Genomic DNA, 15766 nt, shown 5'->3' with positions numbered 1-15766 from the left:
AGGAGTCCATCAAGCTGGGAGGGGCTCAGGGTGGTGGCGGGGGGTGGGGGACATGTCCAGGAAAATAAAGTACACACACAAAGAAGTGGAGTCTTAGAGTCACAGAATACATCCTGGACAGTGAGCTTCCTGGAATGAGTTAGGGATGAGAAGGACAGAAAAACCACTTGAACATAAATCATAAAGGGGACTGTCATGTTAATGTGTGTGATGATGATGATGGTGATGATCATAGATGATGATGTAATTATTATTAATTGCTATGGAGTCCTTTGTTCAAAATAAATCTCACACAAGAAAAGAAGCAGCAAAATGGGGAAAAAAGCACAACCACCCACCAACAAGTACAACAACCCACCTTCCCCAACAGTTTAAGATCTACTAGGCAAGGTAGACCTCAAGTGTTAAAGGAAGAGAATGGGATGATCAGATGTGTAATTTCCAGGGCAACATCAGAGACAACATGGGTAAGGGTGCATGTCTACTCGCACAGATGATTTAATGGGCATTGTCCTGTATCTCAGAAGAATGATATTGGGTGTGTGACTGCAAGCGTGATCATACAGCTGGGATGTCTGACTTTGGAATTTCCTATCACTCTCAAGACCACTAGTCTTCAGATCCTTTCAGGTCCTTTGGTGGGATGGAAGGAAGGAGGAGTGGCTTCAGCATTTTAGTAACCTTATCAATTCTCTTTGATATTGTCAGTCTCACCGAGGCAAACCATGCCTAAGCCTGTCCTATGATTAGATCAGAAAGTCACAGGACAGAGCAGGGTGTTCTGGGGTGAGCCTAGCAAGAGAAAGAGATGGATGAAGTGGGAAGTATGCTCCACATAGTCTCTGGACCTGGGGATACACATGAACCCTGACATTGCCCAGCCTGGGAAATGCTCCAAATGACTTCTAGGGTCATGTATGCTTTAAACCAATATTCAAGTTTAAGCAGCAGTTAAAGAATGGGTTAATGAATTATTTCAGTAGTTTTCAGTCCATAGATTGTATCTGGATAAATCATTAATAAGTGAAAAGGAATTTCTGGTGCATATTTGGGGGGTGATTTGATAGATCGCTACCCTTCACCCAACAATAAGGCATTATTTTGCCTCATTGTGTACCTCGGTATTATTTCACTCTTTAGATAACTGCTCTTAAGGATGGGGGGACATGGCACAGGTGAGTTGGTGGGTGCTCACCAGAGGGGTGAGGCCAGCGGGGTCGCAATTCCTGTGACAGTTTCCCCTCCTTTCTCTTCCACACGCTCAGTGCTGCAGGCACTGTGGGGAAGTGCACCCCCTGGCCTCTCACTAGCTCCAAGCCCCAGAGAACAGCAAATGAAACTTTCAACCAGTTTCCAGAATTTCCGGGGTCATTTTTTGTTGCGATTCTTCTTAGGCACTGGGGATATCTACATTTTCTAGTGACAAGGGGGAAGACTCTCTCCTGCTGTGAAAGCCATGAGCTCATGGAAGTCAATAGCCCTTTGTCCTCTGTTGTGTTCCATTTCCTTCTGTTCTTAGATGTTAGCTTCCAGATTTTAGATAAAGTGTGGTCGCCTCTTAAATGCTGCTTTTACTCTGCTAATGTGCATTCACTTGGTATTCTGAGTTTAAGCCACTTCAAACATTTTGCATAGCCTTGCCATCTGTATCTCTGGAAGCACCCTGCTCTTAGCCTGTCTGTCAGCCTAGGCTTGTCTGACCAGCTCAGACAACCCACATGCCTTTTAATCCCAGGGTCTTCCACTGTCTTCTCAGGCCCCGGCTTTCTACATTCAGTACTTGCAAAATAAAACTAAACAACATGCCAACATCTTCATAAATGCATAGATTCCAATATTTTGAAGGAAGCTAAAGAAAAAGAAAGGGATCCTCTAAAAACCAGGCTTCCTTTATCATCAGTACAGATTCTTTTCCATCACAATAAACTAAGTTTCAGGAAAATGTTAATATTTTAAATTTAAACTTCAGGAAAGATATCAAAATATTTAAACAGAAAACCTAGAACGTAGTCTCACATTTGCTGGTAGAAGATTTCGGCCAAGATCGTGCTGTCTTTCCCTTTTTTTTTTTTAGGTATTTAAGGTCAAAATATCAAATTGCAAATTAACTTTACACACTGTCAAAAAAGTTTCTAGGCAGAAAATGACATTGTATAATACCCAGATCTTTAAGTATCTGCTAAGATGTGCGTTTATTCCAAAAGGTTTCCAGAGAACCATCTGTACTGAGGGAAGAACTATCAGGGACTCTGAGCAAAGGAAAACAAAGCGAAGAGACTCACACACTGTTAACGGAAGTTGGATAATGCAGTTATTACACACCTAAACGTGGGGGAAACTGCAGACTTTTACAAAGTGATGCTGACAGTGGTCATGGAAGTCTGTGTCTTTAGAAGCAGGATGCCCAGTGACAGGGGAGGTACAATGTCCAACACCATTCAGTAACAAGGGGTTGGCTTCTTCCCCAGAGAAACTGCACCTTGCAAAATTGAAGTGAATAAAAATTTGTTCACCTTTGAGAATGTACTGATCCGTCACCTCCTCCCACATGTCAATTGAAGATGCCCTGCAAATTCTTAGAACTTGATATTCACTCTTCTGCAGGAGTGTTTGTCAATCTTTGGGATTTTGCTACAGTATTAGTAAAACATTTTAGTACATCAACATTATTATAAATGTATAAAAAGTATTTCTGTAAAAATTAATGCTTCTGATTATAAATATAATAGGATGCTCTCAAGTTAATAAACTATAAAAGCTTATTTTACCTTTTAAAGTGAGCATGATTATAACTTCTAATAATTTCTTCACTATCCCAGTAAATTTTCTGTATATTACTGCTACAATTAATTGGCCAGTGGGTTTTCACTTTCATGTATCACCTTGGGGACTGGATAAAAGATGTAGACCATCACCCCTCTAAAAACGTTTATGTGTACATATATCCCAAGATTTATGTTTGGGGTATATTTCCAGAGGTTTGGGAATTCCCTGGAATTACTTCTAGACACCCCTTTGAAGTACCACCTGTTCTCAAACTAAGAAGTTCTTATCTGCCTGGGGATGTAATAGTAAATAATTTTTGAAATGAGCAGAGAATGAATAACTGGAAGAAACCTATGGCTTTGGTTTAGCTGGCACTACTTTTGATTTTTAAAAATTAAAGGAATTAGGTCTTTTTTGATCGTCTATAGAATTACTTATGGGGCCTCACAAAGAAGATTTGCTTATTTTAGCAAATATTTACCCTATCTTTCAACCTAATTTTATCTAGCTTTTGGTAAATATGTACTGCTATTGGTATTTCATTTTTTTCCCCTAATGCAAGTACTCTGCATTTTTCCCCCATGTGAAAAAAAAAGATAGCTATTGGAATTGGAGTTGAAAATCTCTTGATACAAGCAACAGTCCTTTTATTATTACTTCATAGTTGTTTTAAATAACTTGTTTATTTTGAGTTCTACTGCTGGCCAAATAGCAAAGCCTATCAAAAAGTTATCATGTGTTTCAGAAGTTTTGTTAGATATTACTGTCACATAAATATTGTAATGAAGTTTGAAATAAAAGCCTTCTTAAAATTTAAAGTGATGTCTGCTTAAAAAGCAAAAGGAACCCCTGAGTTAGGTAGAAACAGTATTGCTTGAAGCAGCACAAATACTTTCACGCTGATGTTATTCTTGCTGCTACAAATGAAGAACTCCAAGTAACAGTGCAGAAAAACAGGACCCACAACCATTATTCCAGATTTTTGCTGTGTAGAGGTCAATGTATCCAAAATCCCTTTTCAGTTAATAATTCAAATTATTACTAAGCATATATCAAAATGCAAATGCCTATTTCCAACAAAACTTATATTCCAGTTTTTCAAATTGCACATGAAATAAAAAATTTTCCACTATTAAAAGTAAGACTGAATGTGGACTCAGCTTACCCAAATGTGGTTGCCTAGGCATTTGGTCAGTTTTGGTTTGTTACCAAACATGTTTTTCCCAGAGTATCAACCACCTTTTGGCAGCACTGCCTTTTCAAGGATGTCTAGCTAGGAGGTAGCCTTAGAAAACAGAGACAATTTCCCTCTGTAGGATAAATGGTTTTCTGGCTTTTCTGCCCTCTGCATTAGGATTGCCCTGCCTTATGGGGCACCTGCATTTGTCACATTGTTGTAAGTTGTGTTGTTTACATCTGTGGGCCATGGCAGCAGTATTGAGATATTCACCAAGAGATGCAGAGGCGCAGAGAGAGGCAGGAGAGGGAAGGGGAGAAAGAAAGCCAGAGAATCCCAGAGTGAAGACTTGCTGGGGGCTAGGAGTCTTGCCTGCCTCCTGGCCCTCTGGCACCTCTGCCTGCTGTGTGCCTGGTTGCTGTACTACATGTAAAAGCTCAAGAAAAGCCAGAGAAAGCCACCGAGGGCTCAAGGACTCTCCTTTACCCACCCAGTCTGCTTGGATCCTAGATATCCTGCTCTGTGGCCTTCCTGCCCCTACACCCTCCAAGGTCAATATCTATGACAAGGGCCTGCTCTCTGATTACACTGACTGGAACCAGGGGCTGAATTACCCTGCCCCACCCAGATTCCCACCATCACTGTATGGATACATTTTTATATGAAACAGAGCAACACATTCACCATCACAAGCAATGCACAGTATGTTTCAGACTCAGAGGTTACCGCTGCTGACCTGGCTTGCCACTCCTTCCTGAGAAGGGTTGTCTCATGGTGTGAGTCGCCAGACCATTACTGGAAACATTGCCTCTCTCAATTCTGGCAGACAGAAATTAGATCTTTGACCTCTTCTTGAAGCAGTCTGTGGTGTGTTGCGAATGTTGGCACTTCTTGCTGGTCAAGGTGTTGAAATTCTAACCTGATCAACTCATTAGAGTCTCATTATTGTAGCCCTCGAAAATAAGCTGTGTATTGTTTGAAGCTTTCTGGAACAGGCACGATCTAACAATGGTGTACTTTCTATTGTATAAACTACTCAATAATGTGTACATAGCCCAGTTAAGCAGCTGACCTTCCATGCTTCCTGCCATCAATAAGCACTGGGTTTTATTGATTACAGGAATGGGCTCCTCAAAATTTGAATCAAAAATTTGGTTCTGTGCTTATCACCCCCTCCTGGTTTACACACATTAATTAGGAAGTTTGATTGCAGAATGCAGTCATCTCATTGGGGTAATGAACAGGGTGAAGGAGAAGGAGATAAATAGATCTCATTTGAAAATTTAGGATCATGCTTTGACCTTTCCTGGGCTTGATGCATCTTGCTGTTTCCTAACAGAAACCCCAGGTCTGCATGTCCTGTACAGCCTCGGGTTGGTAGTCTAGAAACGGGACCTAGAAAACAGTCTTTTTTCTAGTTTAGCTCCCTGGAGTCTCTGGCTGCGTTGGACATGGGCCTAGTGGGTAAAAATAATGACCTCTCGGTTGAGTGTGGCTCACATGGGCTAAAGTGGGGGATTCAATTAATTTACCTAAGTTTTTAATAAAATGCCCTTGGCTTTCATTTCTGAATGAAAGGTCAGGGCGCAATTAGGGGAAGATTGGGAAAAAATGTGAAGCCAGAGTTACTGAATTGTGATACAGATTCATGGTAGGGGAAGAACAATAACCCTGTGGTGGGAACATTTTGAACCCCAGGGGATATGGCAGAGCAAAGAGTGTTAATGATCTTTATCTTTCAGAGTCACCCAGGGAGACTTTCTCATAAAGAAAAATGCTCTGGTATGACTCCCAAATTGTTTTAAATGCCTTAAATTTTACTGAACACTAGACCTGCCTTTTCCTGCCAGACTATTCTGAACATAATTTAATTTTCCTTAATCTCACTGAATCTATCCAAAATAGCAGGGGGGCTCCAATTCCTGCATCTCCTCCATAAACCACCTGTCTTTTTCACCCCATCCTGATAGCTGTTGCTCAATCATTCGTGGGGCCAATGGATACAATTATTGGTTGGTGGCCAGGCTCTATAGGATAGGTTAGGCCATCTGCACACAGGCAATGCCTCCACAAATAAAAATAGACTCATTATTCAAATTGAATTGGGAACCTGGATGTCTACCAGCTTGCCCGGAAGCCATAAAGGAGATACAACTAACCATGCACCCTGACTTAAGTAAGTTCCACCTGGAAACTCCCAAGAACGGTAAACACTTTCTTTCCAGGGTACCATGGGCAGTCTGGGACTGTACTTCTTGGACATAAATTTTCCGTCATTCTGAAAACACAGTGACTCATCCTCTAAGATTAAGTAGGACTAAAGAAAGAATACGCATATTCCAAGTGTTTAATGGACATGGAGCTTGCCGACAGCTATGGAGATCTTGATTACTTAATAAATAAAGCTTCCTGGAAGAAGAGCTGATTATTTTTGGACATAGTACTACCAGTTGTCCCTGTGATGGAAGTTAGAGAGTTTAAGCACAGTTGCAAAATTTTCCTTGACTTTATAGTAAAGATACTGCCAAGAGCCCTTGAAGGCAGCCAGGTCAGCCTGAATTGACCAGCAATTGTGGCTATGGATGATGACAAAATTGCCCCCAGTTTTCTCCTTGTGGATTAAGTCAGAATCTATACTATCTCTAATAGACTATGCTGTATCTGGAACAATGTTTCTGGCCAAATTGCAAAATGAAATGTGAGTAGAAAGCCAATTCACCTTCTAAAAGACACCTGGTTGTTTATAGGAATTATTCAGGTGGTTGGACCCAAAAATTGGTGACAGGGCAAAGTTTAGGATAGTGCTACATATTGGCCTCAGCTTGCAGCTTGGGATCATGTTGACAATAATTACAATTAAATGCCTGTATGTGGCAAACTGAACAGATTCGGGCCCAGCTCTTTGATCGGATTAATCAGAGTGCTTGTAAAGTAATGGACACTTATGAACATTTTCCAGAAGCCATTAGGGGTGAATATTCTCAGAAGGAGCCCTCACATTTAGGAAAGTCTTATGAACACAGGTTCTGACTGCTTGATCCACACTATCTAGTATCTGTGTACATATTTGTATAGCAAGAATATTTGTCCAGCAAACACTGCTTTGGTAGATGGAGATAGTATCTCCCTCCAGAGCAAAGAGGGGTGAGCTGACTCACCAGTGTAAAAGACACAGGTGCTCTAGTCCATGCTACCTGTCTTGCACTGTAGCCCACTGCATGCACAGGGTTCCAGTGACCCTCTGCATCACCCTATGGGACTCAGGACTCTGAAAACTGGCTACTCTAGCTACTGCTATTGCTGTGGAATCTCAGCAGGCTATCTTGTTAGTTTGCAACTACTATAAGGTTAGTGTAGGATGATTTAAGAGAGAAATCTGGATCACAGATCTCACTAAGGAATTTCAGTGTCTGTGTACCACTGGGCCTGGGATCTGTCCTACTGAGGATCTGTCCTGTCTCTGAGGAGCAGCTGCCTCATTTGGGTGGGGTAAATATTCAATAGTTCACTGATTTCCTCAACACTCCCTTGTATTTGAAACCTACCCAACTGCCTTATCATTTTATCTGACCTGCCTGGGGTACCTGAGTTTCTAAGGTATGGTTCTCACATGACTCACCACTACAGCAAAGCTGCTCTATAATGAAAATTATAATAAAATGGAATGTTCGCTGTGTCAAAGGTCTTTGCTGTACAGATTCCCACAGTTCCTGTTAGAATTCCATTAGATTCCTTTCCTTGATAATATAAATGTGATTTGAGTTATGGTTGAAGAATTTTATGGAGTTGAGCAGAATAGTTTCTTAGCTTGAGGTTTGCTTCAATACTGGTCACCCATAGTATGACTATGAGGCAGCTGTGTATGTTACTTTTATTATTTTATATATAACTCAAGATGTATACATTTTATCACATATATCACACATAGATACCATAATATCTACCAAAAATCAAAATGAAAGGGTAGCCTTGTTTTTGGATATGCTAAAATTTTTATTTCTCAGTATACTATCACTACATCTACTACAATTTATTAGAGTTTCCAAAAGTTATTGCAACATTTAATATTTTTTAATTTTTATATATGTTTTTAAATTTTTATTGCGATAACATTGGCATACAACACTGTATGAGGGTCAGAGGTAAGGAGTCACATCTCTTCAGATGTATGTAACCACACCACACCCACAGCCAAGGTACCCATAATCTTCCACCACAATGCATTGCGGCCCCCTCTACATTTCGCTACCCACTCTGCTAGCCTCAATTCTACAGTTAGATTTCTAAGTTTTGGTTTGGTTTGGTCTTTTATGATCCCTTGTTTTGCTTCTCTCTAGTCCACATATAAGTGGCTTGGAAGTGATGTAGCACTGACAGTAGTTGACAATGAAGGAAAAATCTTTTTTTCTTTTCCTTTCCTTATTTTTTTCTTTCTACGTAACCAACAGAACTTTATTTCTCCCAATTCTGGATGCCTAGTGGTCTTTGGCTAAGGTGCAAATAGCTTTTTAAACAAATATATGTGTGTATTATATTTCATTTTTCAGGTGTACAGGCATATATTTTAATATCTGTATATGACCCCAACCAAAAGTCTAGTTCCATGCATCACCATAAAATTGAACCCTCTTCCTCATTTTACCTGCCACCCTGAAGGAAGAATCTTGAAGCAGCAACCCCGTTAAGCCTCTGATCTGTGGGTTTACTGCCCCCTTTCCTTTCCCGACAAGAGACAAGCACCAACAGAACTCTCTGGATGTGTCCATCATTTGTTGAGTGAACTTCACCAGGACCCAGAAGTTCTTATCTCCAGACAAAGAAAAACACATGTGAGTTATAAACAAAAATGTCCTCCCTATTACCAGCCTGGTTGGTTCCCAGGTGGGGGAGGGAGAGCACCCCCTAAGACTGCACCCAAACAAAGAGGTATGTTGTCTCCCTGCAAAAGAAGGGATACTGACAGGATCTTAAAATGTGGAGAGAGGAGACCACTCTTTTTGGCTGCAGTAGGGACTGTGAAGAGATCCTGGAGGGGTTTGTCTTCTTTTACTCTGAGTCTCTAGACAATCCTTTCCTGCAGACCGGCACCTCCACCCAGTCAAAGGAAGATGAGGGCAGCTTCTGTTCAGGATGAGTTTTGCATTATGAGTAGGATCCCTGCCAAACAGTTGCTAACAGAAACTCACCATTGCCAGAGCTGGAAATAGCCTGTACAGAGTTTTCCTGGAGCTGCTGCAAACAGCTTAAGGTTTGCTTGCGTTTTATTACAGGGAGCTCCCGAAATACTGGGTTCTTCTCCATTTTCAATGATGGGATCAGGGGAGAGAACAGGAGAAACTAGCTTCACCTGGAACCAGACAACAGTCCTTTAGAATCATTGGAGGAAGAAGCTACTTGTTAAAGTTGTAGATTCCAGGAAACAACCACAGACCCATCAATTAGAATCACAAGCCCAGGACCCAGAAATGTGCATTTTAAAACCTCCTCAAGAGATTTTTTTAATCAGAATTTTTAATCTTGAGAACCTGTATCAGTCCCTCAAAGTGGGGGGTAATTCTATTAGGTGGCATGGAGTGCCAACAGAGATCATTTCTCCAACGTGAATGGATTGCCAGGTAAACATTTCAACCCACATTTCCCTGATTTTCCGAGCTATACCCATATTTCGAAAGGGAGAGGAACATTAAGTTTCTTTGAATTCCTTCCATGTTGTTTTGTTATAGCTTTCCTAGGCTTTCGTTAGGGGGATAATATGCAGGGTCCAGTGCACTGAATTTATTTATTTATTTTTATAAATTAACATTAATTTGTTTTCTGTTTTACATAGTTATCAAGTTGCACATGTTCTCTTTTTTGATTTTCCCTACTCTATTTGGCATTGTAATAAACACCACCTTTTGATTCTCCAGACATATGAAGGAAAAGAATGATATAAGGAAAGAACTCAAGGTTTGAAGTCAATGATTTGTGGTAGGGTCAGTATATCAATTGATAAGCCTTAGCAGGCAGAGTCTCTCACTCCTCCTAGCCTCAGGGCCTCAGATGCAAAATGACCCATATGCTATTTCCTTCAGGGACAATGAAATAATGGAAAAGGAGAAAAAAGTGTGTGAAGGCACTTGGTGAACTACAGAGGTTATTTAGAGGTAAGGCTTTTTTTTTTTTTTTTAAACTAAATAGCACTAGAATCATTCCAGTGGAGCAAATATTTTTCACATTCCAATCTCTTCAATCAGGATTGGGGATCCTCAAGTGCAGCATCTCTACTGGCTCTTAAATCCGGTTAAAATTCTTTGGTTTGGTTGTTTTTGCTGAGTTTGATGTTCTTTGCCAGGTGGGGGGAATAGCCTGTGGAGACACTGGAAATTGTGGTTGAAGATCCCTCAAAAGACAGGCTAAATGACATTTTCTCCAACATGTCTGTTTTATAAACACACAAGGGTGTACATAACACAGTTTTTTTGCTGCCAATGTCAATGAAAATAAGATTTCAACATATCATCACAGGCTTATTTATACTCTTATGTGGCTGATAAAACACCCATCCAGGCAAAAGTTTATGCTTTATATAAGTGAGTTAATGGACAATTTACTGCTTTTCGATGGTTTTACTATGTTAGAAAATTCGTAACAGTTGTATCATCTGTTAGGCTTAGATTTTATTTGATAAGAAAGGAAAGGTTAGTAAGCTAAGTGTGAAAAGTGGACACAGCTAAGAGATTGTCAAACTGCCACTTGTCCTCCAAGCTTCATAGGTGACTCCTTGGCTTATTCAGTTACTCATTCCATGTAATCGGCACAACGGCACTGTTGCTCTTTAAAGTTTATGAGAAACTTTTAAGCATGTGGTTCATTTGTCACCCACCCCTTGGAATCTGGTCTTCATTTGATTCTTGTTCGTTACCTTCCTGTTGTTGAAAACCAAATCAGTTGGGTTGTGCCTGCCCTCCTAGTTTCCTTCTGTTACATATATAAGTGAAACTGTCCAATATTTGTCTTTATCTTTCTGAGTAACTTCATTTTGCATGATTCCTTTGAGCTCTTCCATTTGCTGCAGTAGGAAAATTTCATCTTTCCTTATAGTTGGAAAATATTCCCTGGTGTATATATACTACATCTTTTTCTAATTTTCTGTCAGTGGGCATTTAGGTTATGGATGTCCTTGGGTATGTTGTTTTGCTTTAAAAAATAAAAAGTAGTTAATATTAAATAATGGTTTGATTTTTTAAAAAGATTTATTTATTTATTTATTTATTTATTTATTTATTTATTTATTTATTTATATATACAAGCACTGGGTACAGTCAGAATTGTGGGAGGATGAGAGAATTCACCAGAGCGGGGAACAGAACCGACAGACTGAGGAAATACACTGCTGAGGGGAGCAGCGGGCCTGCAGGAGAGGTCTGTGCCCCATGTGGGACCCAAGCCAGTGGCCGGGGATCAAACTGGTGCTCCAAAGGCTGCAGGCCGCTTCGCAGCCCAGCGCTCAACCGCTATGCCACCAGGGGAGGCCTGCCTGGTTTGATATTTTAATAATTATATAAAGTGTGCGTTTGTATAAAAGAGCCCAGGTTATTTAATCATTCCTCCACTGATAGAAATTAGAATTTGTTTAAGTTATTTGTTGTTTTGTTTGTTTGCTACATAATTATTTCTGCACCAATAATTCTTAACATAGGTCTGGGGTGGGGGTACCGATGGCATACAGGTATGTTGTTGACATTTTCTTTAAACTATTCACAACATCGTATATCAGTTTCTCAGACCCATTTGAGGCTGGTGACCCTGAAGTTGTATTTGCTTTACCTTCCTCACTTTTGACTCAACCCTCCTACCCATATGCGTGCACTGCCAGCACAGAGTTTTATCTGAGGGGGTTCTTGTTTCTCTCATCCTTGAAATGGGGCTCCTGACATTAACCAACTTGCGCACCTGCTAGAAAGCACCGTGAATGAACTCAGTCTTCTCTTTTGTTCTTGACCTTTTCCAGTTTCTTAGTTATGACAGAAGGTGCCAACAGAAGCCAATTCCGGACAATCAAAAACTCTCCAGAGTCGCAGCTCCCGCCATGGGGCAGGGCCAGATGCCCACCAGCATCAATCACGGACATTACTGCCTCTTCTAATGACGTCTAGTGATAGAGCTGGTTTTGACAGAACGCTTAGCAAACCACATTACCGCAAATTTTAGCTGTTTCATTCAACTAGTGTCCTTGACTAAAAATAATGTGTTAAGCTTAGTATTATTAGCTTTCAATTTGCCAAAAGCTGTTGAGGGACCAAGCCACAAAGGAAATATTTATCCAAAAGACAACGATAAACATGAGGATGCTGACCACGAGGACATGCTCCTTTTAAGGCTTGTCCACTTCAAAACACACACACACACACACACACACACACACCCTTAGTTTTGGCTCCCCTTGAGGACAGACCTCTGGATCAGAACATGCTTTAGTGGAACCACAACATCTGCATTCTCCCGCCCCAGAACCGATGCCAGGCGCACGGCTGGTGCGTCTTCGTCGCCATAGCCTTGGCCTCGAGCGCCAGCCCTGTCACCCGGGCGGGGGCGGGAAGGCCCCAGAGCGCAGCAGCGTCGAGCGCATCCGAATTCCCTCCTCTGCCGCTGACTGGCTGAAAACTGGAGCCCGCGGCCGGCCCCCCGCGGCTCGCCTGGCCATTGGCTGCGGAGCGGTGGCAATCAGGGCGGGCCCCGGCGGCTGCTCTGGTTCCAGCTCCCGCAGCCGCCGCGGTCCTGTTGCGCTGTCGCCGCCGCCGCCTGGGTGCCTCCGGCCGTGCCTCTAGTTGGGGGCTGCCTCCCCGGCCCCGGGCGCAGACACCATGGTGAGTGCTGCTGCGGGGAGAGAGCGCGATCTCACGCCTGGGCCACCCCGGGGGACCCCCCAGGCCCCCGGAACTTGTCGCGGGGGCGCCGGAGCTGCCTGGTCCGTGGCCTGAGGCCGGGGCCGGGGCGCTGGGATCTCCGGGCGCGCGGCGCGAGCGCTCGGTGCCAGGGCTCCCTGGGCCCGCCGGCCGCCCTGCGCTGCGCTGCGCTTCCCGAGCGCAGGGAGGGGACGCGCCGCCGAGGGCCTGGGGCTTCCAGACTCGGGCCGGCCCTGCAGGGTGGGAGGCTGAGCGCCGGCGGCTGGGGAGACGCCTGGCCCCTGCCTCTGCGCCAGGGTTTTCTGTGTCGGAGCGGTGATCGGCGAGCAGGGGTAAGAAGGTGACATGGATATGGATAATCGGGCGAAGACGGGGTGGGGGGATCTGGCTCAGAATGGGGAGCAGGCTGCACCCTCACAGTGGCCCTCGTTGGCACCCAGTGCCCGATATACAGCAGAGCCAGAGGGCGGGGCGCAAGGTTAAACCAGCGCCGTGATAGCACCTGCAGCAGCCTCGTCCTCAGGTCTCTTCCCACCTCCAGCTCGTCTTGACGCTCGGGTCCCCCCTGTTTCCGCAGTACGGGTTTGTGAATCACGCGCTGGAGCTGCTGGTGATCCGCAATTACGGCCCGGAGGTGTGGGAAGACGTCAAGTAAGTGACTGACAGCTCTGGCACCCGCCCTCCGCGCGGGCGCCGCCTGGGGGGGTGTGGGGGTGTGGGGGTGTGGGGGGTGTCCTGGGGTGGCCCCAGGAGCGGTTCCCGTGCCTGGCTTCAACCTCAGCTCCCTGCCCAGGTCGCTCAGGCATCCTCCGAGATGCCTCCGCCCGCCGCTCGCGGCTGCAGCTGCGCTCCCACGCTCCTGAGCTGGGACCCAAAAAGGAGGGGTGTCGGGGCGGGGCTGGGAAGGCGAGAGCTTGGAGAAGGAGCCCCTGGGGTCACTGCGGCCTCCCGACCCGGCCTGAGCGTGGGAATGTGCTGCAGCGCGGGGCTGGCGGGCGCTCCCAGGCCCTGGCGGCCCCCAGACTCCCACGCGGAGGGGCCCTGGGGACCTTGGAGCCTCCGAGACATTCTTGCTCACTTTGGTCTTAGAAATGAGTAGAAGACCTTGGCTGCCTTATAACTGACAGAGGCAGGCACATAAAGGAGTTAAGCCTTTTTGATATGTAAAATCTCACTTCTCTTGGCACTCAATCACAACGTGAACCAAGTGTATTTATTTATTCTGAAATAAAGTGAATTTTTGCTTTCATTTTCCCAAAAGCACCCCTCCGCACACTTGTCCCAACCTCCCCACTGTGATGGAAACCAGGAGACCATCCTAGTTTCAGTGTCTTAGTTTCGAGTCTCCAGCTGTGCGCCCAATATTATGCACGTGACCGAAAATACCAGTTACCTGAGTTCAAACCTGTTGGAATGTTGGCTCTCCTGTGTGGGCATTGCAATGTAACGAAGTTCTCTTTCTTTTTCTGTCTTACTCTGGTGAAACGTGCATCTAACATACTATATTATATATAGGTGACCACAACCAGCTAGATATGCTGAAACCATTATTTATGGATTTTCACATTAGAACAACCATCTGTCACATTCAAAGGCAGGGAGAGGGAGTGGTTGCTTGGGCAGAAAAGAACATATTGTCTTTATTAACAATGTTCACTTTATTTTGTTGTATCACATAGGTGATGTGACGTTGTGTTCCCCCCCCCCCAATACATAATTGTTGGCAATCAGTTCTAATAGGACATAGTATACAGTTACATGCTAGTGATTTTTTTATAACTCTCTTTTCATGGGAATCACTAGAATTAAGCAGCAAGCACTAGAAATGTCTCCTTCTCCTGGATCTGCGTCAGTGAACGTTCCTTCATGTTCTGTAACCACTTTGTTACCCACAGCACACATACTCTAAAGAGATGTAGAGGTTTGGAGATTTGGAGTTGAATCAAATGAGAATTTAGACAATAAAGGTTACTCTGGGACTTGAATTTTCTGTTCATCTTTTTTACTACCTTCATAATTTTAATTTTGCTTGGGAAGACAAAATTATGGAGAAGGCAGACATTAAAAGCTAGATTTTAAACAGCATGACCTTAGAATAGAATTATTTTTAAGCCAAGTTGTGAATTTATAAAAGCAACATACATATCCCCAAGCACATGATGTTCTCTGCAAGGCAAAAATTCTCATGAATTAAACCTACAATGAGTAAATTTAAAATTTTGAGAGCACAATAAAAGATTGCTATTACAGTTAAATAGTCATTATGTATTTAAACCAGATTTAGATCATATCTTATCAATTTAGATTGCTCTTCAATACAGAGATGAGAAATTACACTCCATAGAAAAATGTATCAGAAATTTCAAAAATTAAATATCAAGTTACTTGTTTTTATTGGCTACATTTTCCCCAGAGAAGGTCAAAATATCTAAAAATATACAAATTCCACTGATGTGAGAAATTAACGTTGGCGAGTCATGCTAAAAATATTGTTACATTCTATTTTTTTTTAATATTAATTAATTTTAATTAAATTTTTAATCATTTTAAAATTAAGTAAAATTAAAATTTTATTAAGTTATTAGTTTTTAATTAAACATCAATTTCTTTTAGCCACTAATTTATCTTTAAGACACTTCAAAGAGTATTTTTAATCTGTTTAAATACTAATAATTTAAATCATTGAAATTTTTTCCAACAGAATAAAATCATAAGAGTCTTTTCTTATAGAATTACCTCTTCACAGATTATATGAGCTGCAAGGCAATATTACTAATTAAACTAGCATTTGTCATCAGGTGTTAATTTGGAGTCTTTTTTTGTCAAACATCTCTTTTGGTGGAACCATCTTGCCTTGGGTACAGGTGGATATCTAGACTAGAGAATGTACTTCAGCTTTCTGCATTGAGAGGACTCAAGTAGCTCCCAGGCTCCC

General features: G+C 42.7%; 1 protein-coding gene across 1 annotated transcript in view; it reads left to right on the top strand.

The window, feature by feature from the left end:
• Window positions 1-13414: 13414 nt before the first annotated feature.
• The window catches only part of GUCY1B1 (guanylate cyclase 1 soluble subunit beta 1), a gene marked incomplete at both ends in the record, with an annotated part of 33117 nt that continues 30765 nt past the window's right edge, over window positions 13415-15766 (top strand). The window contains one exon of the mRNA XM_084245059.1: window positions 13415-13482. The remainder of the gene's footprint in view (window positions 13483-15766) is intronic.

The sequence above is a fragment of the Talpa europaea genome (assembly GCF_964194135.1).
Source record: "Talpa europaea genome assembly, chromosome: 10".
Classification (NCBI taxonomy): Eukaryota; Metazoa; Chordata; class Mammalia; order Eulipotyphla; family Talpidae; genus Talpa; species Talpa europaea.
This window is presented reverse-complemented; position numbering and strand designations above follow the sequence as displayed.